The sequence below is a fragment of the Chamaea fasciata genome, unplaced genomic scaffold (genome assembly GCF_029207755.1).
Source record: "Chamaea fasciata isolate MVZ Bird 193981 ecotype frontalis unplaced genomic scaffold, bChaFas1.0.hap1 SCAF_20, whole genome shotgun sequence".
NCBI lineage: Eukaryota > Metazoa > Chordata > Aves > Passeriformes > Sylviidae > Chamaea > Chamaea fasciata.
In genome coordinates this window covers 5,044,924-5,071,946 of record NW_027094105.1, presented here as the reverse complement: position 1 = coordinate 5,071,946, position 27,023 = coordinate 5,044,924, and the positions used below count along the sequence as shown (strand labels likewise).

Here is a 27,023-nt window from a genome sequence, read left to right as displayed (position 1 = left end):
AATTATACAAAATAAATAAATAATTCGGGGAGAAAAAAATGAAAGAAAAAGAAAAAGAAAATTTGGCTAGTAGAACTGCGGGGAAAGAATTGAAGACCCTGTCCAGGCTCCAGGGAGGGAAGCACAGGCTCTTCTTTGGGGGCCTGATGGAAATTGCAGCCTCCTGCACTCACCTGTCCAGGGCCAGGAGCCCCAAACCGGCCTCAACCCACCTTATAAAGTACCTGACATGGCTTTTCCCTTGGGATCAGCGCTTGCTGCAGGCACTTGGGAGCCTGTGGATGGGTGTCAGGCTTGGAGGAGAAAAGCCCCCATGCCCCTGTTCCCCTCCTTGTGCTGCTCTGCGTCCCCAGGGCATCTCCAGAGCCCCTCTCCTCCCGGAACCAAGGGATGGAATCCCCATCCCGGAGGGCAGGAACAGGGGAATGAGTTTTCCTACGCAAGGTCCATCAGAACAAGCCGGATCGCGAGTCCGCTTAGCCAGCTCTGCCAGGAGCAGGGACTTCCACATGCAGATGAAACCTTCATCCCTGCTTCCCCATCTCATCCAAAGTCCCACCCACCCAACCGTGGAGCCCCAGGGCGACGGGCAGGTCCCTCAGGTCCACAGCAACCCCCGCAGCTCCGTGGGATTCCCTCAGGCAGGTGAGGGCAGAGCTCCGAGCCGTCCCACCCTGCACCCCTGGGTGCCCTGCCCTGCTCCCTCCCCCTGTCAGCGCCTCTGCCTTGGGCACTTACTCTGCAGCGAGCTGAGAGGCTGAACAGCATCTCCCTGCAACCCCATGGCCGTGGGCATTCATTTGTCCCAGCAGCTCACGAAAATTGCTACTTCTTAAAAAATAATAGTGACAATAATAAAAAAAAGAAAGGGGGGGGGGGAGAGGGAGGAGGAAAAAAACCGCCTCAAACCAAGCCCCTTCCTCCCTCCTTCCCCTTCAAGGTGTCTCCTGCGCTGCGAGCCCGGGAGACGCGGCCGGGATGAGGGGCCCGGAGCCGGCCGGGGCTCTCTGGGGTCCCCCCAAATTCAGCAGATAATCCTTCCCCGCGGGCACGTCCCCCTCGGGCCGTCGCTCCACTCGTGGGTCATGGATGCTGCAGGGATCCAGGAGAAAAACGGGCGCTGGGAGGGACATGGATATGAAAGAGGTGGAAGTTCTGAGGCTGCCCTTGTCCTTTTAAATAGCTGCAGCCCGGGGACTCCGGGCTGGCGGGGGTGCCCCAGGTATCCGGTTTCAGCAAACAGCAGCTAATGAGCAGAGATCCAGCCTCCGAGGGGCAGGATCAGCGCTGCCGGCGGGCAGGGGGGCACTCCGGGCACCCTACCAGGAGGGGAGGGGAGGGCTCCGGGTGAGGGGCTGCCTGGTCACTGGCAGGGCAAGGGGACAGGGCTGCAGGGGCTACAGGACCCCCAGGGCAAGGGGACAGGGCTGCAGGGGCTACAGGACCCCCAGGGCAAGGGGACAGGGCTGCAGGGGCTACAGGACCCCCAGGGCAAGGGGAACAGGGCTGCAGGGGCTACAGGACCTCCAGGGCAAGGGGACAGGGCTGCAGGGCACGAGGCAGGTCCTGCGAGGTGCTGAGCACCCAACACAGATCCGAGACACCAGCGTGGGTCTGCCATGAAAGCTGAGCCACCCCAGGGGCTCCCTCCACAAAGGTGTGCTGTATCTTACTGCTTTATCCCCTGAAATGGGGAAGGGCTGAAGCTCCTCAAACCTGGGCATGGACACGAAATTTTCACACTCCCCGTGAGAAATAAACAGCCACAAACAGGGCCCCACATCTCCCCACCAAGTACCTGAACTTGAGGCTAGAGGAGAGTGATGTTACATCACGTTCAGACCAGAAAATTCAAGGACCCACTGACTCAGCAATGCAGGCTTTACTCAAAAGCCTGACCTCAGAGCCTGGCCAAAGGTTGAGGTTTCCACCATAAATCTGATCTCCTATATGACATCTTCTGCTGCCATGCATGCCAAGGGCTTCTCTCCCTTAATGCATATATTTGGCTTAGTTGTGGTTGCTTGCTGGGGCTGTGGTTTTGCATCTCCCAGCTTCTATAGGCAGAAGATTTTATTCATACCTTTGCTCTGAGGTATCTACATTTTGCTTCCTTTCTTGCTTTAGCAGATGAAGTTTTAAGTAGCCACAGCAAAACCATTTGAAAAAAGCAGTGTTGGGATTGGGGTTAACTAACAGCCTCACAGTTCCTCTGTCCTCCAAGAAAACCTTCTCAGAAGGGTGCAGCTAAGTTACACATCCAGATACTTGTAGGAAATTCCTATTCACAGAGAAATGTGTGTCAAACCCTCCTGAAAGCTCAGGAACTCAGATGACCCGAACACTCCAGCTTTGAGGACTGTGACTACAGGGACAACAAGCAGTGGCACAGCTTGTCAGAAACACCATAAAATCTCTATTTTTCTTAGCTATTTTTTCCCCCCAGCTGTTCTTTCCATGTTTCTCAGTCACACATTCCTCACTGAGAAACATGCTGAAGTGTTTAAGATAAAGCTTTAATCAATTAAAAAAACCCCCAGCTTTGCAAATAACCGTGAGTTAATCCCTCTGCTGTTGATTACACCTTAGATTCTCCTGCTTATTTCTACTTTTTCTCTCTTCTGAATGCAGCAAATATTTAGTAAACGCCCCTTTCCCTCAAAAAAACCTGAACCCCACCCTACCCAGAAAGGAACAAGGCCTGGCTTTTCAGAGACAGGGACAAAGAAGAAAGGAAAAGAGATGTGCTTCATGCTTTTGCAAAGACTTCTCCAAAGTGGGTGTGCATGGGTAGCTGGGAAAGGACTGATGATGCTTCAGGTGCACAGCATCTCACCAAGGACCACCATAAAACTCACTGACAGCCTCATGCCCAAATCCTCTGCTCACATTTGCTCTGATGAACATTTTCAAACCAAACACATGCCTAAAAGCTTTGCTAGCACGAAGACATAAATGTATCCCAGCAGTAGGAAAAAGGGAATTAGTTTTAAACAAAAGGAAACCCAACATTGCTGAAGCCAAGGCGTGTGCCAAGTGAATTCAGGTTCAAAAATTAGACCTCATTCTTCAAAAAGAGAAAAGCCACAACATATGATCTGAATAGAAATATATTTAGCAGATTTATTTTTCTTCCCTTCCAAATTTAAATGGAAGCCATTTTAAAACACTAAATAAACTGAAGTAAAACAGCACAGCAGTGAAACAAAAAAAGAGAAAGAAAAAGGGGGGAAAAAAGAACAAAAAGGAATTGGAGTGAAATAGTTTAATTAGCCAAAAAATAAAAAGCACAGGGGAGGAGGAAATGCCACCACACAACATGGGGAACAGGGAACAGAACACTTGCTTTTGACAAAACACCCTCTCTCAAAAAAAGCAGCATGTCATTACAGCCTGAATAAATACAGCATCTTAAATATTCACCCATATTTAGCCACTTTCCAGAAGAACCAGTACCCACCTCTCCTCAGGAGCTGTAGCTTGGTTTAGCATCAAGGCTCTCATTAATATAATTTTGTCTCTTTGCTCCTCTCAGAAAAGCGAGTGTGAAGGGATCTGGGAGCCAGGGCAAGGGGTGTCACAGCTGCCCTGTGTGACACGCAGCGCCCAGAGGAATCCCAGACTGACCTGGACCTGCCAGCCCACTTTGGCTTGGCCTGGAGGACAACACTGAATTGCAGCTCAATCATTTGCGCCTTTGCCCGAGTCCAAAAAGTCTCCTGGATCACTCACTGCCCCCAGAACTCACAAGGAATTACAGGGATGGATTTGGATATATTTAGATAAATACTCCATTCAGGTTTAAAAACCGGGCAGAAGTGAAAACCACGGCACCGGAAAAAACTTGTGGGAGGGATCAAACAAACACACGAAGGAAAGGTGGGATAAAGAGCCTTTCACTCCCTGCTGGGCTGAGGATCCACACCCAGCCTCGAGAAGGAGAAGCTAAACTTGGTTCCTGGCTAAGAAGAGTTGCTGGAGCCACAGGAGAAGGGAGCCCAGCCTGGGGGGAGCAGCCCTGCCATGAGGAGGTGACGGTCCCAGTGGTGCTGGGAGCACAAGCCCTGTGAGGAGCGGCTGAGGGAGCTGGGGGTGTTCAGCCTGGAGAAAAGGAGACTCAGGGGTGACCTTATCACTCTCTACAACTCCCTGAGAGGCGGCTGTGCTCAGGTGGGGTTGGTCTCTCTCTCCAGGCAGCACTGACAGAATGAGAGGACACAGTCTTGAGCTGCACCAAGGGAAATACAGGCTGGATATTAGGAAAAAGTTTTCTACAGAAAGGATAATAAAGTATTGGAATGGTCTACGTGGGGAGTGGTGGATTCACCATCTCTGGATGTGTTTAAGAAAAGACTGGATGTGGCACTTGGAGCCAGGGTTTAGTTGAGGTGAGGGTTGGGTTGGACTTGACGATCCTGGAGGTCTCCTCCAACCTGGTCATTCTGTGAATTCTGTGGGAGGGCACAGCTCTGCAGCCCCACAGCATGCATCACATGGAGCAGGGCAGTGGGGAGGGCTGGATCCACACCCGTGAGCCCGGCAGGGACAGGAGATCCAGCCTGCGCACGAGTGGGACTCGCCCCCAGCCCACACACAGCCACGGCGCTCCAGGCAGTGGCACAGGAGGGACTGGCTGTGCCAGCTCCCAGCTCTGGGGAATGGCTGCTGACTCAGCACCCACCCTGCAAACATCAGCAGCCTCAGCAGCCAGAGCCCCCAGGGGCTGGGACCCATCCCTGGCTGCTGGGGTGGCACCGAGAGATTTCTGCCAAAGCAGAAGTACACCATTTCTATCCCTTTTTTTTCCATACTCGGGGTTGCAGTGCTCTCTCAGGTGTGTCATCCCCTGTAGAGGATTTCCTAATCCCTACACGACTTTTCTATTCAGATCCTGCATTTAACATGGCTGTACCAGCACTTCTCACATCCCTGAGCTCTACTCGAATGACTGGCACTAGTTCAAGCCCAGGATTAAAGTCTTCCCTACCCTGTAGGGACCTGGCCATGAGGATAAACCTGCTGAAGAGCTTCATTTGCCTGCTCAAAGTCTCACCATCCATGACAGAGCCAAGATTTCAAGGCGGCCCAGCTGGGATCTGGTCAATGGATGCTCCTAATTTGGTCTCTCTGGCTTCAGCCATCACTGCAAGATTAGGAGGTTTCTGCAGAGGAGCACAACATGCAGCACACTCCTGGTTTTAGGATTTGCTGTTTGACAGCTATTCATGATCCAAAAGCTGCTGTGGGTTGTGTTTCTTGCTCCCAGTGCACTGTGGAAGGTATTAATTATAGAGGAGATGTACAGAGAGCTGAAAAATCATGTATGTAACAGAACTGCCGCTCAGTGTTATTTGCCTCCCTCTCCACAACCTTCCTGACAAAGCCATTCCTGTCCTGTGCCACAGGCTGCCGGTGACATGTTTGAACTTCTGCAGCCTTTTGATGTAAAATGTTTTAAATTCTTTTTGGGAACACTAAAGGCTTTTGTCTCCTGGCCGGTGCTATGGGGATGCCACGTCTGGCAGAGACTGATCTTTCTGTGCTTTCCAGCTGCCCCATATCACACCGGGCTGCCCAGCCAGCCGAGAGGTGGGAATGGCTGTTAATCATTAAATGGGGCCTTTTGCATCGGAATGAAAGGGAACACAATGCAGCGACACAAGTCCAAGCTCACCCCTCCCAAGGAAAGGCTGCCTGCTGCTTACAGCTCTGCTCTACCCTTCCATTTAGGTGTTTGGAGAATACCTGCAGTTTTACAGGATGGCTGTGAAGTGATTGATCAGCTGATGGCAGCAGCAGCGTTGGGCTGACAGGTCAGCCCTGACACTGTAATTCATCACCAGGCTTTGACAGGAAGATGTTACAGTTCCTAAATCCTGACTGCCTTTAAGGTGTCAGGCAAAGACTGCCTGGTTTTGTGAACATCCCTTAATTTCCCTGTTTGTCCATCTGCTCTCTCTTGTTTAGGACCTAATCAGTCACTGGTGCTAGTGGAAAACAGCAGAGAATCAACACCACTGGCCAGTTTGGAGCTGTGTTCTCCAGTCCAAACACCAGACCAGGCTGTCCTGCTGCCTGCGGTGATCCTACATTTGAACAGAAGAATACCAAGATCCATCTTCCCCTTTTACCATGGAGGGGAAAAAAATAATTCACCATTAAATGTCCTCTGGGCTGCTGCACACGAGCAGTTCTCCCTGCCTGGAGGTTTGCTAGTTAAATGCAGCAATGCATCAGCAAGCACAAGCACTTTTCCCAGCAGTGTGCCAAAGGAGCTTGTTCATGCCATGGGTTCATGGAGGTGGTTGAGTGCTGTCCTGGATGAGTGCAGGTAACATGAGCTCTCTAAAGAGACAGCATATCTCTTCTTCATGAAACAGAACCACCCTGAGAGTGCCTTCCCCCTCAGCAAAGAGATCACACCAGCAGTGCCTGCTGATCTAAATAATTTCCTGCACGTTAAGGACAAAAGGACAACTGCCACTGTGGTAGCTGCTGCTATGACAGCAATTTACCATGGCAGGGAGCTCACACCAGCGTGTGAGATTTCAGTCTGAATTCTGCAGGTCACACGTGCACAACCCTTATGACTTTTAGGCAGCACTGCCCAGTCCTGGTGTGGCCTGCCAGCGTCCTGGATACCCCAGTGACACTGGGGCAGGTGTGGGTCAGTGCTTATGCCAGAGCCCTGCACCCACAACACACAACTGATGCAGGAGAGATGAACCTGACCTGTTCTGAACACTCTGCACAAGGACTTGGGAGCTGCAGACAGCAAACACTGGCTCTGGAGTCACTCCAGGTGCTTCTGGAGCAGGGATGCTGTTTGCTCTGAGGATGAGGAACAAGCCTAAGGGCAGGAACACAGTGCTGGTGGCAGCTGGAGCTGGTGTGCACACCCAGGCAGCCTCAAGGCAGAGTTCAAAGGGAGATGGAAATCAGTCCAAGATCTTGGCCTTCAAGAGAAGGCAGTGTGTTACAGCACAAATGCCTGGGACTAAGGTTTAGTGCAAGACAGAAACTAAGCCTGGGTCAGATTCTGAGTAGCTTCAGTTGGGAAGGGAGAGGAAAAAGGGCTTAGAAAACATCAAAGCAGATATTGGTCATAACAAAAAGTTAAGGTAATACTATTTAAATGCAAAAGGTAGTTTTTCTACTGTCTAAGCGAGGTATATTCTTTGTTTCCCACTGCTGTAGGAAGATAACCCTGGGCAGGCCTGTGGGAGCAGTTTGCTGTGCAAAGGGAAATCATACCTGCAGGAAGAAGCTGAAATGGAAATGATAAGTCCAGGGCAAAGAGGAAGGGTGAGACTAGACAGATTTGAGATGAGAATTTCTGCACTGGGCTCAGTAATGACAACAGAAAAGCTCCTTTAGCAGTGACAAGGATGAGGCAGCCCTTGCACAAACACACACGCGTACATTCAGCAAAAGCCTGTGCTCTGCTACATCCTGAGGTATCAACACCAAAACTCAACTGCAATTTGGTTTGTGTAACCAGAATAATTTTAAGATATGACCCAGCCATAACAAGGAATTGCCAAACCTAATGTAAGCCACAACACAGTGCTACAACAGCATTTCCTCTTGCAATGGTGCTCAGCTGTTTCTGTGACCGGTCCCCACCGCTGTGATGAGAAGAGCTGAGGGGTCACTCCCTTTCTTGGAGGCTGTTTGGTGCTGAGGCTCACACACTAACCTAGATCCCAGCAGGGTTCAGGTTTGGCTTTCACTGCTCCAGTGACCTGCAGGGTGACCTCAAGCAACTTAAACCATTGCTTTTGTGCCATTATTTCCTTGTCTCTAAAGCCAAGCTTGTGATATAGATCATCCTATGTGTAAAGAGGTTTAAGCCCTTCAGACATCCAGCACAGCCAGTGGCTGTTATTACTTCCCTGTGCAGTTGGCAGCAGCTCCTCATGCAGGAGCAAGTGTAAATCTATTTCCCAACCAGTTTTATATTCAGCACAACCTGCCATCCTCCAGATGCACAGTTCATTACAGGCTGCTCGGTTTTATCTGGCTGTAAAGGCCTGTGGAGAAAAAAAAACCCAAAAAACCAAACCCAAAAAAAAAAAAAAAAAAAAAAAAAAAAAAAAAAAAAAAAAAGCCCTTCTGATTAAACATGCAATTCAAATCCATCTCCTGGAGCAGAGCAGACAGTTCCTGGTGCTTTATCTGCACCGACTGAAATGCAATCTGTGCCACTTAGAGCAGAACAATGCTCGATTTCTTCATACTTCACTCAAATTGTTAACACATAAAGCAGAAACACAGCCCGTTTCCACAGAGAAGGTCTCTGCTGACATACTCAGTGTGTTAACCCAGAGTATACAAATCTGCTTCAAAGCTAATAGGCTTTTTTTTCATCCTGCAAACATACTTCTCACATCTGCACACTCTCTCTTCTCTCTCTACTTCAACAGCAATAGTATTTGGTAAAGCTCTCCAAACAGGACCCACTGCAGAAAGGCTGTATTTACTGATGTTTGGGTAAGAACTATATAAGAGACCTGGTTGTGTCTCTGTTCCTTAAAAAAAAAAAAAAAAATCAAGTCAATAAGTCAATATTTATACACCCAGTGGTGAAATAAATCCCACCCTCCCCAAGAAGAGGGAAATAAAATGAAATGATTGAATCAGGATTTCATGGAAGGGGAGTTTGTTTGCTTATTTGTTTTCAGAGTTTGAGATATGTTCGGGATTTAAAAAAAAAATATATATTGCAATAGGAATGCAATTGTACTGTACAGAGCAGCTTCACAGTGTCACTAAAGACTAGAAAAAAAAAAAGGTGGTGGGGAGGGTACAGTGAGATGATCCTGAAAGGTCCAACCCCAGACCATTCTATGACTCTGTGCTCTGTGTTTCTGTGATATTTCAGAAATATAGCCAAGGCAGTAAGTCCTCATTTGCAGCATCCAGTGGCATCACTGTAGAGGGGCCTTTGTACAGACCAAATCAGGGCACTTTCATTCCCATTTCCCATTCTCCCAGAATCTGTGGGATTGAAGAGCCTTGTCACCAACCCAAGTTATGTCAGGGTCAAGTTTTACACTCCAAAAACCCAGGAAAAAAATGCTCTGCAGTTTCCTAGAAAACAGTCAAATCCCTCTTCACATGGAACTTCTCAGCTGTGTGCCATCGGCAACCTTTTCCACTGGCAAACGCACCACAGGTAAACAAAGATTATGCTTTATCCTTGTAATCTCCCTTCACAGCCAGTCTGAACACCTGCCCTGCTTCTGTTGTGTTGCTTTTCTCTGACTTTCCTTCATTATGAGCTAAGATTAAGCTATTTCATGTTTAGCTTAAAAAGGGCAACTTTTAATCTCATTCTCCTGCTCAGTGTATCTTGAGATGCTCTTTTCTGAACTGCTTTGACTCTTTTCCCATCTAACCCCACTCTTTGCACACAAACTGGACCAAAACCCACTGCAAAACTTGCATTAATCAGCAGAATGGGATAAACGAGACTATTTAGTATTTTACGTCTTCAAAAGCCTTGAATAAGCAACAATGCTCTGTTAATATTCTTGTCAGTGGCTGTGCCCCGGGCAGGCAGGTTCAGTATTTGCACCTGACACACCTTGTTATTAAAAGGCCAACAGGAGCCCAGTCATTAACTGACCTGGGTAACGAGGCTCTCACCTCTGCCTTCCTCACACAGAACACCCCAAACACCCCAAACCCCAAACCCAAACACCTGGTGAACAGGACATTAGGACAAAACCCCCTCACTCTGATGTCCCTAACATGCCTTTCATCATCACATCCTGAAAGCACTTTGCAGGGATCGCTGTGATCCCTGACCCATCACCCACCCCGGCAGCTGCCCTCGGTTCCCAGCCGGATGTACAGAAATCTGCAGGTACAGAAAGGGGAAATTCTGAATGAGGATGTTCTCTGGGAGCTGCATTCACCACCCCGACTTCAGAAGGTGAAACCAGAGCGCTTGTGACTTGTCCCATTCCAATCCAAGTGAGAAGCAAAGCAAGGAGAGCCCAGGAACCCGTGCCCTCCCTCCCCCTGACACCACTGCTCTGGGGAGGCTTTGGAAAACTCTCCTGTCCTGTGCACATATTCAGCAAAGGGACCTTGTGCAGAAAATAAAGTTTCTCTGTATCCTTCACCCCTTCATCCTGACCTGGCTTTTACTTTTTTTCCCCGACATGCAATTATTAAACAACTGGAACACACTAGCTTCTGGGTAAAACTTCCCCCAAAGTAGTTGAAAGACAGCAAGAAATGCCAAGATTTCTATTTCCCTCCATCTTTAAAGGGGAAATAACATTAAATTTAAATGTTTGTAAATGCCACGGATTAGCATTTTATTTTATAGCTTTGATTTTAAAAATTATTTCTATTTTCTAGTCCAACAAAGACCCCCTTTCCCCGTAGCGATTCAAGGAGGGGACTCTGCTGAAAATTATAGATTCCAGAGTTTCCAAGAGAACCACAAAGGCTTAATTATAGCTATTGACATTCCAAACACCCACTGAAGGCCTGATCTTCCCTTGGCTAGAAATAACCACACCAAGTGAAGGTAGAGAGCGAACATCAAACCACCTCAAGCAGGGACAGCTGATTACTGCAGTGGGGCACAGAGAGACACCCTGGGCCCCTCCTGGAGGGGACACTGATGGGGCTGATGCTGTCATCCCACTGGTTTCCTTAGGGAGGATTTATCCCCCATAAAGTAGGGCTGCACAAGTTGCCCCTTTCTCCAAGAAAGGACCTGAAGGAGCTCCTGTCTCCGCCGTGGGATTCAGTCCCTGTGTTCTGCATTTTTAATGCATTTGTGCTGCTCCCAGACCACATGGCTGCAGCCCAGCCTCCTGGGGACCTATGGCAAAGGTGCTGGATAGAAAGAAGGCTTTTCAGAGAGAGCTGTGCCACTCCTTGGAATTAGCAAATGCCTCGACTGCTGTCCCCCACCCCTGTCTGCTCACAGGCTGCGCTGGCAGATCCTGAAGGGATGGTTCTGGTGAGCAGCAGAGCTCACACCCCAACAGCTGCAGTCACATCAAAGGCTATGTGCCTACAGAGATGCCAAAAGGGTTAGAAAAGGTGAAGCATCTCTGGGGTGATCCCAGGGAGCCTCCTGAGCATCATTCCCCCTCTGAGGGATCCTGGATGTGCCCACGTGGCTGAGGCTGAGCTCACTGAGAGCAGGGCCCTGGGGATTTATGGGCTGTCCTGCTGCACTGCTCACACAGAGCCCCCCTCCAACCCACAGCACGACCTTGTGACAGCCTGGGAAAGGCAGGGAGGAGCCCGAGGTGAGGGCAGCAGCAAGGACTGGGTCATTGTCACAGGCAGAGACTGATCCAGAGCTTGGGAGACAAAGCACAGAGCCGCCTTCAACAACCCAGCCCAGCCCCTTCGTTTCCATTGCCGCAGCAGGGGAAGTCCCCGCGGCTGTCCCCAGAAATGACAGGGTGTTTTTGGAGGGGATGGGGAAGGTTATTCCACCTGGGCTGCCTTTGCCCAGGGCAGTGCACACCATCACCTCCCCTGCAGTCAGCCAGGGCCGCAGCAGGACAAATGACAACAGCCTCGACCACAAAGCCTCATTCAGACCAGAGCAAGGGGGTTTGTGCAAAACCCACTGGGAAGATTTTAGGACCTGTCGGAATAGAGTCCTGAGTGCAGGAACCTGTTTGACACTGAAATCCTGCACCTCTCCATGAAAGTCCAAGTGGAGATGGAGCGAGCAAGGCTGGGTGCACTCCATGGCAGACTAGGGCTGTGGGGCACGAGGGTCATGGCTATGAGGAAAGCAAGTTCAGGCAGGCTTAAATTCCCTCCACACTTGTATTTTTCCCATCAGGAGGTGCTGCCTTTGCCTTGGCACTGGACAGCACAGCTGTACCTGCACCTCCTGGCACTGCCCCCCTGCCAGCAGCCAGTGGGATTCCAGCTCTACTCCAAGCAGGGGTGTTCCTGCAAAAAGCTTTGATGGGAGCAGCTCCCCAGCCGGCCCCCACAGGGCAGACAAAAAGCTTTTGTACCCAGGGGAAGGTCGGAATTAACCCTTTTGTGAACCCCACGGCACGTACACCCAGGAAATTTGTCACTCAGCAGCCTGGCCCTGTGCCCATCCCCTCACCGAGTCACGGGTGGCACCTGCAGCCCCAGCCACAACCAAGAGGCCGATGGAAAACCTCTGAAGGAAGGAGGCTGGGAAGCAGAGACCTTCCCAGGAGGAGTGTGGTACCAACACCCAGATCCAAGCAAATCCTTGGTGCTCTCATTTACAAGAATGATCAAATAAATCTCCTTAAATCTGGAAGAGAGAAAGTAAATGGAGTAAAAGCTAAAACTGAGCAGGCTGGTTATTGAAAACAGCAGTATTATACTTATTTGTTTCTCCTCTCCTGTGCACCAGCTTTTGTCCACTGAATAGCTACAAAATTCACTGGCATTATTCCTAATTTTACAATGATTTGGAAGAAGAGGAGACAAAGGCAAGCAAACAAAGCTAATTGCCTTCAGTGTTTTGTTTATCTGGGTTTTGTTCAGGCAAACAAAGAGGACGTTCAGGTCCAAGCTGACTGTGGAGCCACAGATCTCTTTTGCTTGGCTGGTCTGTTTCAAAACAGTTTGCAATTTTGGCATCCAGCATCTTCAGCAACTACCACTTGCAACTACTTTCTTATCTCCATCTGGTCACTATAGAAACTCTGGTCACTCCAGCCACTATTACTACAGATTAATCAACCTTGCAAAACCCCTCCAAAAAAAGCAGGAAGTCCTCCATGAGCCAATCCCTTGGTCATAAAAAGAACAAAGCCAGCAGGAGATTAATCACTGGATGCTATTTCCAATGCAAGAGTCCTAGCAGGAAAAGTCCCAATTTTAATAACAAAGCTATGCATTGTCACCCATCCATACCAGCAGGCTTTTGTTCTTGGAGCCAGGGAAGAACACACTGAGCACAAATGTAAATAATATGGCAGGGAGAGGCTGCTGCTGGCAGCACCCCCCAGAACATGGACTGCAGGAACCACAACCAACCAGTTCTGTGGTTGCCTTCCCTGCAAATCTCAGATTTTCCCAGCGCAGCCTGAGGGAGGCACAGCAGGATTTCCAGCCATCAGGCAGAGACGAAAAGCAAGGAAGAGGAGCCTGGGAAGACAAATCCAGCCTGCTGTGGTTGCTACAGTTGTTTGAACACGGATGTGCCAAAAACTGAGGTCTCCTATAACTGTAAGAGAGGTTCTAACAAAAGATCACCAGATGTTAAATGTGTTGGTGAGAAACAGTCCCAGGTATCTCCACAAGACTTCAGGTGTGTCTCAGCACTGCAAGGTGGGACTGGAGAGCCCTCAAGGAGCTACACAAAAGGAAAAGACGATTCCTAATAGTGTCACCTTGTCCCAAAGTGTCAAAGCCAGCAGGGTTCAGGGTTTGGGAACAGCCTGCGGTGATGCAGAGCATCAACAGCTTGGTTTAGTCCTTGCATTTTCTCAAACAGGGAGCAGTGGTGCAGGATCTGTTCTCTCCTACTAATTCTTAGAAGTGTGCAAGAATAGAGGTTTCCTAAAGCTTGGGAATGTGTGTAACATTTTCTCGTTCAGAGGAAAAAAAGGTGTTGGCAATAATTTCTATTTCTAGAAGGAAAAATGAAAAAGTCAAGTTTGAGAACCCTGCTGTGCTCACTGCCTTGAACACCTTCTTCAAAATGATTTAATGCTTCAGGTTACATTGGGATCTTGGGAATAATTTGTAAAAGTTAGGCTCCTGGAGGCTTCTATGTTTCTAGAGTACCACAGGCTACCCTGGGATGTGAAATGAAGGATGTATTTGAATGAGCCTTTTGCAGTGTCCAGGACAGACAAGAAAAAGGTGCCTGACCAGCTCAAGGCTTGTTGCTCAGTAACCAGAGCTGTTACAGTGCTGACTCTACAGGAATTTGCCATTAGTCCTTCCAGCTCAACTATAAAAAAATGCTTTTTTAAAAAAAAATGAATTAATTTCTATTATTATTTTTGTGTTTGCACAGGCTATTCTCAGAGCGGGCTCACAAGGAGCACAGGAAGGTGAGAAACAAGGAGAAGCCAATGCAAACAGTTTGGGAGGGACCCTCTGGAAATCAGGCAAGGTTCACAGCTTTCTCTTTCAAGTGGCCTTCACTCTCTCATCAGGGAGGGAGCACAGAGGAACTGGGTCACTGAACCCAGGGAAAAGTCAAACAAGCAAATCTCAGCTGAAACCCTCAAGGCTGGCATGTCACGATCCTGTTTCCAAGGGGTGAGTTTTTGCTAAGCTTGACTGAAACACGAGCAAGATGAGCTTTAAATAAACTAAGGGGGTGGAACACATTAAATCCTGCCCAAATTGCTTTTAAATATTGAGGAAAATGAGAAAGAAAAATTAGGTGCAAGGCATTGGATAACCAAACCCCCATTTTACATTGGGGTGGAAGCCAGGAAGGGAAAGGAGAGCAGCAGCCCACTCTACAGTCATGTTGAACTCAGACCTGCATTTGACAAAGGGATTGGGGGTCTTTGGTTAGTTGTAAGGCTCTTAAACCTCAGCTTTCAGTAACATAGTGGAAATTAAACCCTTGATTTCAGTTTGTAAACACAGATGGAGGCAGACACACAAATGCCAAAGACTTCAAAAATGGCTGGGTCAAGCTGCTTCCACTTTTGTAACTCTACTTGTGATCTCAGGGAAAAACCCCATTTCCAAAAGCGCTCCTCATCTGCATCCAGAAATTATCCTATTTATAGGAAAGGGTTTCTTACACCCAAATTTAATAATTAGATACATTAAGATGTTGCTCATCTTCTCTGTTTATCCCTTACTTTATCCTTCTGGTTGTACAACGCCGATAAAATGATGCTCAGTGTTTGTCAATCTTACAATTTGAGATCCCTCCTTTTTCTCTTACATGAAACAGGCACAAAAGCACAATGCTTCAGCACAAGCTAAGGTTGCTGTCATTTCCAAGACCGTTGCCAAGGTGATGCTCTCTTTCCTCCTTACAAATTACCCCCAAAACAATTGGATGCTCCCCTGGTTTGACTGGTGTCGGGTGGGAGGGGGCACGACAAGAGCAACTGCCTTGAGAATGCCTTGGCTGGGTTTGGAAGATCCCTGCTCCTGCCTTTGCTCCCTCCTTCTAGCCAGAGGATAAACCCAGGCTGGAACGAAAGAGACTCACACAAAACAGCAAATCCAGCTCAATTTTCCACAGTCTGTGCCTCCAGCTGCCAGCCCGGGGTGCTCCTGCTGGAGCTCCCGTGCTGGATGTGCTCCGGGTGTCTGACCCTCCCAAACACAGCAAAAGGAGCAGCATTTCACACTGCCCTGTCCTGGGACTGCCCCAGGACAGATCCAGGGGTCACCCCCGACCATCAGGTGCTCTCACACTGTCTGCAGTTCAGCCTGACACTTTCCAGGTCTTTCCTCAGGTTGAGGCTTGGCAGTGGCAGGATCTGCAAGATCCTTCCTGGTTAGAGCAGCTCAGGGCAGGCACTGCAGGGATTTACCAGAGTTCAGTGATCCAACGGCAAGAGACATTTGGGAGGCTCAAAATAGACCTTGCACCCTCCTCCTGGACTTGCAATACCTGTGGTTGCTTTAACAGATGCCTCTTCCCCACTTCCGCATCATGTTAATTTTTTTCACATTTCTCACATCTTTCCCCCACTCTCTTCGAATTGCAATAGATTTATTTATTTTTAAAATGCTTTTATACCACACACACATCAACAGAAATGATTAATTTCTTTAGGACACTACATGCACAGCAAAGTATATTCCCACTATATTGCACCAAAAGAAGCCTCCTCTCATCCAAGCTCCTTCTATTATTCCACACTTCACAGAAACTCCAAGCACCCAACTGGGACCTCTTTGTGCTCGACCTGGACAGGTGCAAATAAAACATTCCCAGCACTCAAAGCTTCACGACTGAAATTCTGAAGAAAAGGAGGGAAAGGAGCCCTGAGGGGACACTAACTCCAGCTCCTCACACCAGCCACACCTTTCACATCCCACCTCACTTCCCTTCCTTAGGAACAACCAGAGACTTGGAGGAGCTGAGCAAGCCCTGCACAGCTCGTTTTTAGTGCACTGAGCAAAAGAAAAACTCATTATAACCTCTTCAGGCCACTCGAGTATCACATCACAGGGATTATTCCCCGTTTTCACATCAGAGTGGCAGGCTTTGCACACATCAGCCATGTGCTGAAGGGAAAAAGTTCCCACAAATCTGCCTTTTTATTTTTGGAAAGGGCCTGACAGAACTATCAGCTTCTATCTTTATCCCATCTCCTGGGGAAAACCTCATTCACAGTAAGTAGAATGTTTGAAGAACACCAACAAAGAAGAAAACAAAACCACTGGAATATAAAGGCAAAATTCATTCCAGCATCACAGCAGTTCTGCTGCTGGAGACAGCAGAGGTGCCACAAAGCCCTAAAGCCACAGGCAGCCACTGCACCTTCTGCAGAGCTTGGGATGGAGCTCGTGGCTTCACCACAGGCTCACTCATTGTGGAGAGAAGCATGGAGCTCATCCATGGTTCCTTACCCTTTGGCACATTCTTCCCTCCCTGTTCCAAATTAGGGAGTTTCTGCTCCCTCAGCAGAAATTAGACTGGTTTGATTAAAAAAAAAAAAAAAAAAAAAAAAAAAAAAAAGGCAATTATTAACCTCTGCTTTTGCTTCTTGTGTGCCAGGTGAGAACAAGAGTAGAAAGCAGAGAGGTACAGGAGTTTCCAGGACCCAGCTGCCACTGCTAGCAAAGGTGTAAGCTGTAAAAACTCTGCGTAGTTCTAGTTTCCTCTGCAAGCACCTTGAGCAAATCACCAGAAACCTGCACTCTTATCCCAGAAATCTAATTTCATCCTTAAGCTGCAAAAAAAATGAACCCGTCTTTAATTATAAAGGACTGTCCTAAACATATCATAAACTAGAAAGGATTAAAACATTGGAGAAAAAAAAGGAAGGAGAAAAAAAGGTATAATGCCCCAAAGGATTATTTGATGGTCCTATCTCAATATTTCATTACTTTAGCAGACTTTAGTTAAGTCTTCAGACACAGGGAAGTGTTGGAGGATTCCTTCCCTAATCCCTATGAAAGGGAACTGGAAATGCTCTCACTTTGCCAACACCTGATTTTCTGCCTTTTCTCCCATCTGCCACCACTCCTCACCACAGCAGAGACAGCCCGGGCCCTGCTGGGGGACAAGAGGACATCCAGAGGGACACAAAGGCTCCCAGGTCCTCCAGGATAATTAACGCTTTAGCCATGGGTGCCCCCTTGTGCCTTGGTGAGTAATAAAGCAGAGTCAAACAGAACCCTGGAAGGGTTTGGGTTAGAATGGACCTCAAAGCTCATCTCATCTCCCCTTCAGAGGGAAAACTGAATATCCAGGGGGTTGGACTTCACGAGCAAGGCCAGGTCAGACAGGGCTTGGAGCACCGTGGTCTGGTGGGGGGTGTCCCTGCCATGGCAGCAGGGCTGGAACTGGATGAGTTTTAAGGTGCTCCCAGCCCAAACAATTCCACAATTCTGTGACCCACGACTGATGCACTCACTGGGGTGAGGATGAGCCATGCCCACCCTCAGTCAGGGGCAGGACTACACGAAGGCTGTGCCTCCCTGCCTCTCTCTCAGCAGCATCATTCAGGCTCTCTGGCATTTTGGCACAACTAAAGATGGATTTTTCCGCTTCCACTGCTCGGCAGCTCCTTGCTGGGGGCTGTTTGTCTCCCTCCCGCTATTTCTGCTGCAGAAGGCCAGTCCTATCACTCCTGATCCGCCCTGCTCTGAATCTCACGGCAGAAAGGAGCAGAGTCACTCTGTATCTCTGAATCCAACAGCAGTCCCTTCACTGCTGAGCCTCAATCAATACTTTAATGGGCCTAATTTTCCAGCTTTTGATCAAAATGCCTTTAGAGCAGCACATCTCCAGATACTGCCTCTGGCATTCCAAAATAAGCAGAAAGAACAAGATAACCTTTGTGAGGCTTCTCTCCCTACAATCTATAGCTGAATCTACACAACCTCATTTTAGTTTCTCCCCTAAAACAGGCTGGTACGTGAGAGTTGAGAAAAGCTGGATGTGAAATGGCTCCCAGCCTCTCAATTTGCTTATTATCTTTTTGGGGAGGCACGGCAGTTTCTTCATCTTTAAAAAAATGAATGGATATTTTGTCTCTGGAACCCCTCCCACAGCTTGCAGATTCAACATTTGAAGTCCAAGCTAAATTTAGTTGTGAACAATTACACAAGTCAAAGGGTCTGGCTTTGGGAGTCAATGAAAGCATCAAAAATATAAAAATGCTCTAAACCCCCGAAATTATTTTCCTGGTGTCTGAATCCCTCAGTACAGGCAAATCTGAGAAACACTGTCAGGGGATTTCAGGTTGTTAATTCATTCAGTATTAACCAAACAGGTTTCTTTTAAGCCATCGCTGAAAAAAATCAGTATTTTTTCAAGAGTCACCGACAAAGGTTAACTCTGTTGAATAGAAATATTAAAACATAGTTATTTCTCTCTCCCTGCCAAACTTACTGCACATTTACATGGCTTTGGCCGCTTTAGGACTTGGCAGAACCTTTCCAGGCTGCATTGCTTCGGTGCAAAAGGTGCAATGAGAAGTTTTGGGAGACTAGTTTCAAGATCCTATCAGTCAATATCCCACAGGATAAACTGCTTCCCCTTCAGAAATGGGGAAACGCCAGTGGTAAAGACTCCCAGTGGTTTGCACCAGGTTTGTGGCACAGTCAGGCTGTTCTCAGCCAGTGCTGACAGACAAAACTCTGGGTACCAGAAAGGCCCAAGTATTTCACGTCGAACCAAAACTTCCAGTTCAATTTTCAAAGTTTGTTTCAGGAAAAAATATGAAATGAAAAAAGGTATGCAGTATTCAAAGGCTGTGGAAAACGTCCTCTGTTTGCTTCAGCTCTTCCTTCTCCAGCTACAAAGCACTTAGAGTTGGGCACAATTCACAAGTACCTTTGGTCGACCTCAAGTGAAAAGCTTTTAGCATGTACATAATTCATCTAGAACTCCTTGCCCAGTTCTGAAATTACACACCTCCAGAGTGTTTTTTCACTCAGTGCAGGTGGACAAGAAGCACCTGTGGGGGGTTAGTTACTACCTACACAGGAGACCCTGGACCTGCATCATCCAGAGCAGGATCGTTGCCCTGGTGCCTTGGCTTCACGTTAGGGTCAGTTCCCGAGGCAAAGCTGATACCTGAAGACCCAGAATTCACATTTATTCGCCTCTCTCCTTTTTGGTGAGGACATCAAAGCCACTCAATAAATCCACATTGCAGGTTCCCCTTCCACAGAGGAGCAAACCTTGTTCGGATATTTGCTCTTACTCCCCAGAAGAGCAACATCAGCTCAGGGGGCTGGGGCATCAAAGGGGTGACAGGATTGTTCACACATTAACAGTTGAGTACTTCAAAGCAATTTTGGAGATGTACACATGGATTTCTGGTCCTCATTAAAATTAATGAAAGGTTTGTATTCAAATGCCAATGCTCCCTCAGAAACCTCACTCATTACGGCTCAGAAGTTGCCTCTGTCACACAAAACCTCTCAGGATGATTTACAAAGTTGTACATGAGTTAGTTATACTTCAAGTTACAATTATAATCTGAGGTTAAATTACATATTGAGGGGAGGGGGGGAAGAGGAAGAAAGGCTTCAGGACAGACAGATGGAGCAGAGTCACTGAAGGGGAGTGCAGCGTTTTAGGGGCTGAGGCATCAACGGCTTAAGAAAGCAAAGAGCACAAAACCAGCTGGACTGAGCACAGCAGAGGCAGCAGGGACTCCTCAGATCCCAGTGCTCAGATTTTGTTTTAAAGTTCAGAGAGCCAAAAAAGAAAAGCAAGAGCAGCAAGAGTAGCGCAGCCTCTCTCACAGAAAGGGCATCTCCGAAGATTTCTATTAACCTCATATTTTACACACACACATCAGCCCCATTCCTCCCCCTCACATGATCATATTTTCACAGTAATCATTTCTCTGGCTCTATTGCCAAAAGCTTCTGCTTCTCACCAGGCTCCTGCTCCCAGCAGAGTGGAATGAGAGTGAAATGAATCCTGAGCAGAGTCAGGCTCCAAAGACTGCCATTACCTAATCTTGTACCATTACACAAATGTATTTGCTAGGAATATTCCAAGAGGGAATAATGTTTTGGGAAAAGGCTTACAGCAGTTTGCAGTGTTCCTGTGCCCACCACGAACTCTGCCTTTATTCATGGTGGAACCACGTTTGCACTCCTACATGGAAAAGACAGGGAATTACAGCAAACCTCAGAAATGTTGAGGAAAAATCCTTCAAACTCTGAGAAGACTGGCTTACTATGTTATTACAATTCCCTGGAAATTGCTGTGTAGTCATCACTAGAGCATAAAATTTCATCAGAAGCCTCTGAAACATTCCTGCATATGGATTCCAGGAGAAGCTTAAAAAAAGCCTCATATGCACAGAGGATCATAACAAACCTCTTGTCCATCTACAGCACCAGAGTGTGCATCTGGCAACACAGAACTTTTTGACTGCAGCCACCCACTAAATGGATTTTTGATCAGCCACGTTGTTGAAACCAACCACAAACCTTTACAGCAAACCCTGGGCTGCCAGGCAAAGGGTCAGCCCCAAGGCTCAGCCCAACGTCACAAAATTCTTCCACTGGTTTTCGGCTGAAGTTCAAGTGAACCTCTAGATGGGGAGATGGGTTTCAGTTTAGAATTGGCAACCCTGCCTGATTTTATCAAAAGTCTCATGATGTTGGCATTTTGCTTAAAACCCCAGCTCTCGGGATCTTGTGCAAGAAATTTGACTTCTGCTTCAAAAACCCCAAACCTCTCTTCATATCCAAGTGTCCTACGGACCTGAGACATGAGTTCTGCAGAATTATCCTTCAGAAGTCAGAGGAAAGAATGATACATGACGTATCATTTAAGTGTCCTTGGGAAATGTATTGATGACTTTATTTAAACATCTGGTATTAATAGTGTGTTTCTGGAATCATTACATGAAAATTTTCTTTCAAAACCCTGACTTCAACTTGTTTGCTTTGAAATTCTGGATGTATTAATGCAAGGGAAAATGCAAAAAGAGAGAAAGGGAAATGAAACAGCGGCAAACATTCAAATATTTTTAAAAGCAGAATGAACTATTTCCTCTCTAAAACAAACTGCTGCACTTATTCTGCTGCGGCTTGAGATACTCCTGACTGACCTCCACCCTCTAGAATGTGATAAGTTGAGCAGGACCTTGGAATAAATCAACTTAAAATCCTAGTCAATGATCTGCTTTAAAGCTGCAGACTGACTCCAAATAATCCCACAAAATCTGCACCAGCCACCATACCTGAAGCCAATTTATGAACAGTGACCATAATTTAGGGCCCAACAGAGCTGTACCTGTGATCTCTCTCTGGCTTCTCTAGCAGCATTTACTTTCCAGCGCAGGTTTTATCTTTCCCTTTTCATCCTTCCCCATCTCCCCCTCCCTCCTCACACAGTGGCTCTTTCATCTGCTCTCAATAGGTGCTGCTCTACGTAATTAATTGAGTACTTAACAAGTGCACTTTCTAATTAAAGTAAATAAGCCTGTACTCTGAACAGTGGCTCAGTGTTACCCAGCCCTCCTTCCTCAGGAACAGGATATTATGGGCTCCACCTCCTCAGTGGCAAATTAATGTATTAAACTAATAGAGCAGAAGCAAAAAAAAAAAAAAAAAAAAAAAAAAAAAAAAAAAAAAACCAAAAAACCAAAAAAAAACCCAAACAAGCAAAAAAAAAAAAAAAAAAAAAACAAACCCCCAAAAACCCTAAAACAACCCCCCCCCCAAAAAACAAACAAACCCCCAAAAACCAGCCAAAAAAAGTCTCTTCAAGGATCATTTAGAAAAAATTATTCTAAACCAAAGCAATTTCCAGCCTTAAGTGTCCGCACTCAATGAGGTCGATATTATTTGGCAGAGAATCAGACTTTAGGAAGAGGGAATACAAAAAGCCATAGATCTCTTTTTCAACCCCAAACTCCCATTTGGGGCTTCCAGTGCTCCTGGATGGATTGGGAGGAGGCTGGAGGAAGAGGCTGGGGAATAGAATCACAGTGGGGTATTTCTGATCCCTCTTGTGGTGCCTAAGTGACTAAATGTGTCCCAAAGTAACACCAAATATTGGGACTTTCCTCCTCCTTTAGGGCTGCTTCTGTGCCATGAATCCAAGAAGAAAAATTATAGGGGTTGCTTGGAAAATTCCCATCTGTCCTCACCCCAGTCTGTGTCTGAAATTTTATGTGGGTCTCCACCTCTGCTGTTAAACTCGTGATGATATCCTTAATGCACAAATGACTCAAAACAGATGCATTTAAAGGCAAACTGGTTATTAATCCCACCACTTCCTCCAGGCTAAGCAGGGGCATTCAGTGTCTCTTTAATGGACTAGGTCAGACTGTGGAAGCATTTGCAAAAGCTGTGCTCAGCTGAAGGAGGAAGTCTGAAGCAAGAGAGAACAGGGAGGTCAAGTACAGCAGGCAATGTTCTGGCAGGGAGAAAAAACACTTTTCCTTATCCCCCCCTCCAGTGTAACCAGGGAAAAGCAGCAACAGGAGTTTGGGGATGGTGGTGGCACCCACTTGGGGAGGAGCAGGAATTCACCAGCTGCATTTCCAGCCTGTGAAAAGCCAGGCAAAAGGTAGATTTCCAAACCAAATCAAGTTAGACACCTTCTTCTAGTACTGAAGGCCTTTCTGTAGCAAAATCCTGAGGATTTCACAGTGCTCTATAAATGGTCAAAAGTGCTTCCAAACCAGCATTTGAATTTTTGTCAGTTTGTTTCCACAGATGGGCTGGGAGCAAGACTCTGTTAGTTTAGGCCTGAAGTACCTGAAGCTCATTAAGTCAAAGGAAAGCTTTGTGTCTTGGATTTTGGATGAGCCAAGGTTTCAATAGCCTGGACAGGAAGAAGGAATAGGAAAGAGGGAATGGAGGTGTATGGGGCAATGAGGAGTGTGAAAAGAACTGCATTCTGCATGAAATTATTCTCTGCTTCTTGTAAGCTCCTGGCTTTGAGTAGCTAGTCCAGAAATAAAGATTTGTTTGTGTTCTTCACACTGTCTCCCTGTTGTGGAGACCAGACAGAAAGCCAAACAAAATTGTGCTCTTCTCACTGCATTTCCTTCAGCCATAAACACCTTCATTTATGTATATTTAAAAAAAAAAAGAAAGCAAACAAAAAAGCCAGTAAAGTGCAGTTTAAATCTTATTTAGCTATATGCAAAAATCAGCCAAAGCCCAGGCAGAACAGTTGGGCAGATCCTGGCTTCAAGCTCTAGTCTTTAATATTAATTTTCTCTCAAAATTCCTGTGTGCTTTGGTTTCACAAAAAAGTAGGAAAAGGAGAATTCTCAAACATTGGTTGGAGTTTGGACCAGCACAGCTGTCAGAGCTCATTTGTCTGCCAGCCAGAGCCCTTGGTATAACTCTTCCCCCATATGCCACATGGCCTGGGCAGCACAGATGTGCCCACTAAAATAAAAACAATTTAAAAAATATTATTTTTTAAGAAATCAGGAATTATTTTCTCTGCCTGAGCCTCTTAGTCACACTCAGTTTTCCAGGGGGAAGCTGCTGCTTTTCAGCAGCTCCAAAGCCTCAAGTTACCCCTTCAAATAGAAATCCACTTGCCTTTCCTAGAATTAAAGCCAAGGGAGAAACAATAACTCTGCTCCAGCCTGACATCCTGAGCCATGAGAGGGAGTGAGGGCTGTAGGAGGGATGGAGCAGAACAGGGAGTAGTTACACTCAGAGTAGTCACCAGCAGCTCCACAAACCCACTGCACTGTGTTGTTGTGTTAGCAGAGCAAGCAGGACATGGAAAGCATCATTTTAGCTGCATTATGTTATTAATTTGGCTAAAAGCCATCGCCTTCTCCAGATTGTATTGAAACAACCATTTCCTACTGAAATATCCTCTCTTCTGCCCAGCCAAATCATAAAAGCAGTTGGGTTTGGGGATGCGGAGGAGAAAAGGGCCCCCAGGTTTTTTTCCAGTTTTTTAGGCCTGTGGAAACTTCAGAGAACTCACACACAAAAGTGATGAGAGTCCAAAGGGCTGCAGGGTTTGGTGCTTGTTTTTGTTCCCTCCCTGCCAAGGCAGCAGCAGTTGCCTGTTCTTTCCTTCGTGCCTGGCACTGGCAGGACCAGCCTCTGCTCTTGGTACCACCACAGGCCCTTGGCACACACTCCCAGGTCTGCTGTCCTGAGCTGATCCTTTTATTCCATGGCACTCACCTCAGATGGATTTCAGCTGGCTTGGTGGCCTTGCTATTAAAATAAAAACCAGGATGAATCACCTCCAGTTTATAGATGGAGAGAGTCACAAGCTTGCTGCTCCTGTTAGCCACTGTTTGTCCCACATGCCAAAATATCCACCCTTTTCTGGGCATTTCAGCCACCAGAGCCACCAAAAAACCTCTTTTCTTCAACAGGGTGGGTGTTTTCAAAGTTTATTTTAGCCCTTAAAGAAAATAATCCTGACTTCTCCCTGTCGACTCGCTCCTGAGAGCAGCCTCCTCACACTAATTTTATTATTCATTTCCAAGTTCTGTTCCTTTGGAAGTCTTTTCTGTTCATTTAATGCTGAAGCAAAAAGCCTTGGGGGGTTATTTTTATTCTGTAAACACCAATATTTGCTCCTGCAGTGACCTAAAGAGTAAAGATGCTCTTCAGTGGAAAGACAGTCAGGTAGGATGGGAACTTGAGATAGACTTCAGGTTGTGCTAAGGCCTCCTCACCAAGCCCAGCAGAACAGGAGGCTCATTTTGTCATTTATATTTAAAGCCTGTCAAACTCTTTGTGTAAGCCTGATCCTGTTCTCCAGGCAGTTATTCCTGCTGCCACTGAAACAGAGTTTTGGGATCATTTGGAAATATGACATTGAGGTCTCACTCAACACCCACCCCCAAGAGTTTTGTTGTCAGAGCCAGAATTTTCCTGCAAATCCCTCAGTAGTAGAAATAGAGATTTGTTCTGCTAACAGTGAGCCTTGAGCTGGTAGAAGAAAAGAGGATTATCAGTAACATGTCAACAAAGCCACTGCATTAAACTGTGACACCTGGCCAGGACCCAGCAGAGGTGAAAAGGTGGCAGAATAGGTAGAATGGAGAGAACATGTGAAAGAAATGCTGTGAGCTCAAAGCGGGAAACATTCACAGGATCCTTTCCACCACATTAAACTGCTATCGATGCAACTAAGGTGTCAGATCCAGTACACAGACTGAGTAGAGTTTGATAGCATCAAAACAGGTCTGGAAATCAGATGTATCCCTGGCAAAATGCAGCCAGAGGGAGCAGCGTGCAGCCCCTCAGTGAAACTCAACATGCATTTAAACTGTGCAGCCCATTGCTACAGGATGTCTTGGAAAGCAATTGGAAAAATCTGTCCATGGGTGTAAAATAAAAAAGGCACCATAACAAAAAAAACCCCAAACTCTGCAGTCACTGGAAAAAACCCCAAACATGTAGGAAAACTCTGTGCTGGTTGTCACCCTCTGGCTGGGGACAGGGCCATGAGGCTGGACAGATTCACACTGTAAATGCTCCTTCACCCTCAGGGTCTTTGCCCCAGGGACAGGCGCTGTCTCCACCAAAATTAGCATTGCTGATTTCTCTGGACAAGGTTAAGGTCAGTGCACAGCTTTGTGCTCCTGACACTTGACTTTGGAACCAGGGCTTTGCCTGCACGGGGAGTGCAAAGCACAGGGGCAAGAGAGAGGGAGCAGTGCCAAGTAGGAGCAGAATCATCATAAACAGGGGATTTGCACATCATCTGTTAAAGCTTTCTGGGCAGGGACCATGCTGCTGGCACAGGGACATCAGCTACAGGACGTGTGTGCCTTTGATTGTAAACAGACAACTCAAGAAGCTTTGTTTGGTTTTTTTTTCCCCCCACAGGTCTGCACTTGTTTTCTTCTTGTCCACGCTAATAGGATCTGTCCCCAAAGAGTGAAAGAATAAATCTCTTTTCATGTAATGTGAACACACAGACAAAGCCCAAACCCTTGAACAGGGATTGTGGAGAGTCCAAGAAAGCCACAGGTACAGGATGCAAAGGGGACAGGAGTGTGACACCTGTTTGGCACCTGAGGAAAGTGAACCTCAGCTCTGCTGGGGCACCAGGGATGGGTGTCTGATGCAGATTAGGAAGCAGATTACGGTTTCCAGGGAAAAAAAAAAACAAAAACAAAACAAAAACAAACAAACAAACAAACAAAACTGGGAAGGAGCAAACCCCTTGAGCTGTGATCCTCCTGGATCGCCAAACATGTCACTAAACCCTGGGCAAGGAGATTGGGCACCCTGTGCTACCACTGGGGGATCCATTTCCTCCCAAAAATAAGCAAAAGGCTTCTCAGATGGATTCTCCTCTCCCCAGAGGAAGGATTTACACACATCAGGGATCTTAGGGATGAGAAAGGCCTGTTACAAATGCCAAGCTGCTGTCTCTGGCTGCCCTGACATCCCTGCCTCCCCGGTGTGCTCTTTCCAGCCAGTTTACCTGGCTGGTACAAGCTCCTTTCCTCCAATACCACGACAAGAAACCTCGGGACACTCAAGGAAATGAAGAACATGAACCTAAACTATTAAACAGCATTTTCAAGGCAGCGAATGAGCCAGCACAGCCATCTGCCATGAGGGAGAAAAAGGGAAAGGGTTTGAATTCAAGGTCTTGCAAGAAGATGTGAGCCCATCAACTGATGGAGGATTTTTGGATGCGTTTCACCACTCTAGCACAGAACAAGAGTTCAGGGCAGTGTTGGATTTGTCCCAGTCACCCCCTTTTCCTACACCTGAACAGCCCAGAGGAGGATTGGTCCTCTGGTGTTTCGTGCACCCCACTACAGGGCTCAGACCCCAAGGACCAATCTCCTCTTCAAGCAGTGATTTCCCAAGTGCCCTTCCTGGCCTGTTCTTTCTAATCCTCTACTTCTCAGAAACCTTCAAATATATTTTTTAAATTCCAA

The 27,023-nt window shown here is 47.1% G+C and overlaps 1 protein-coding gene across 1 annotated transcript in view; it reads right to left on the bottom strand.

Moving 5' to 3' along the window:
- Positions 1-27,023, bottom strand: part of COL27A1 (collagen type XXVII alpha 1 chain) — a 186,692-nt gene that overhangs the window by 141,416 nt on the left and 18,253 nt on the right. The gene's annotated exons all lie outside the window — the stretch shown is intronic.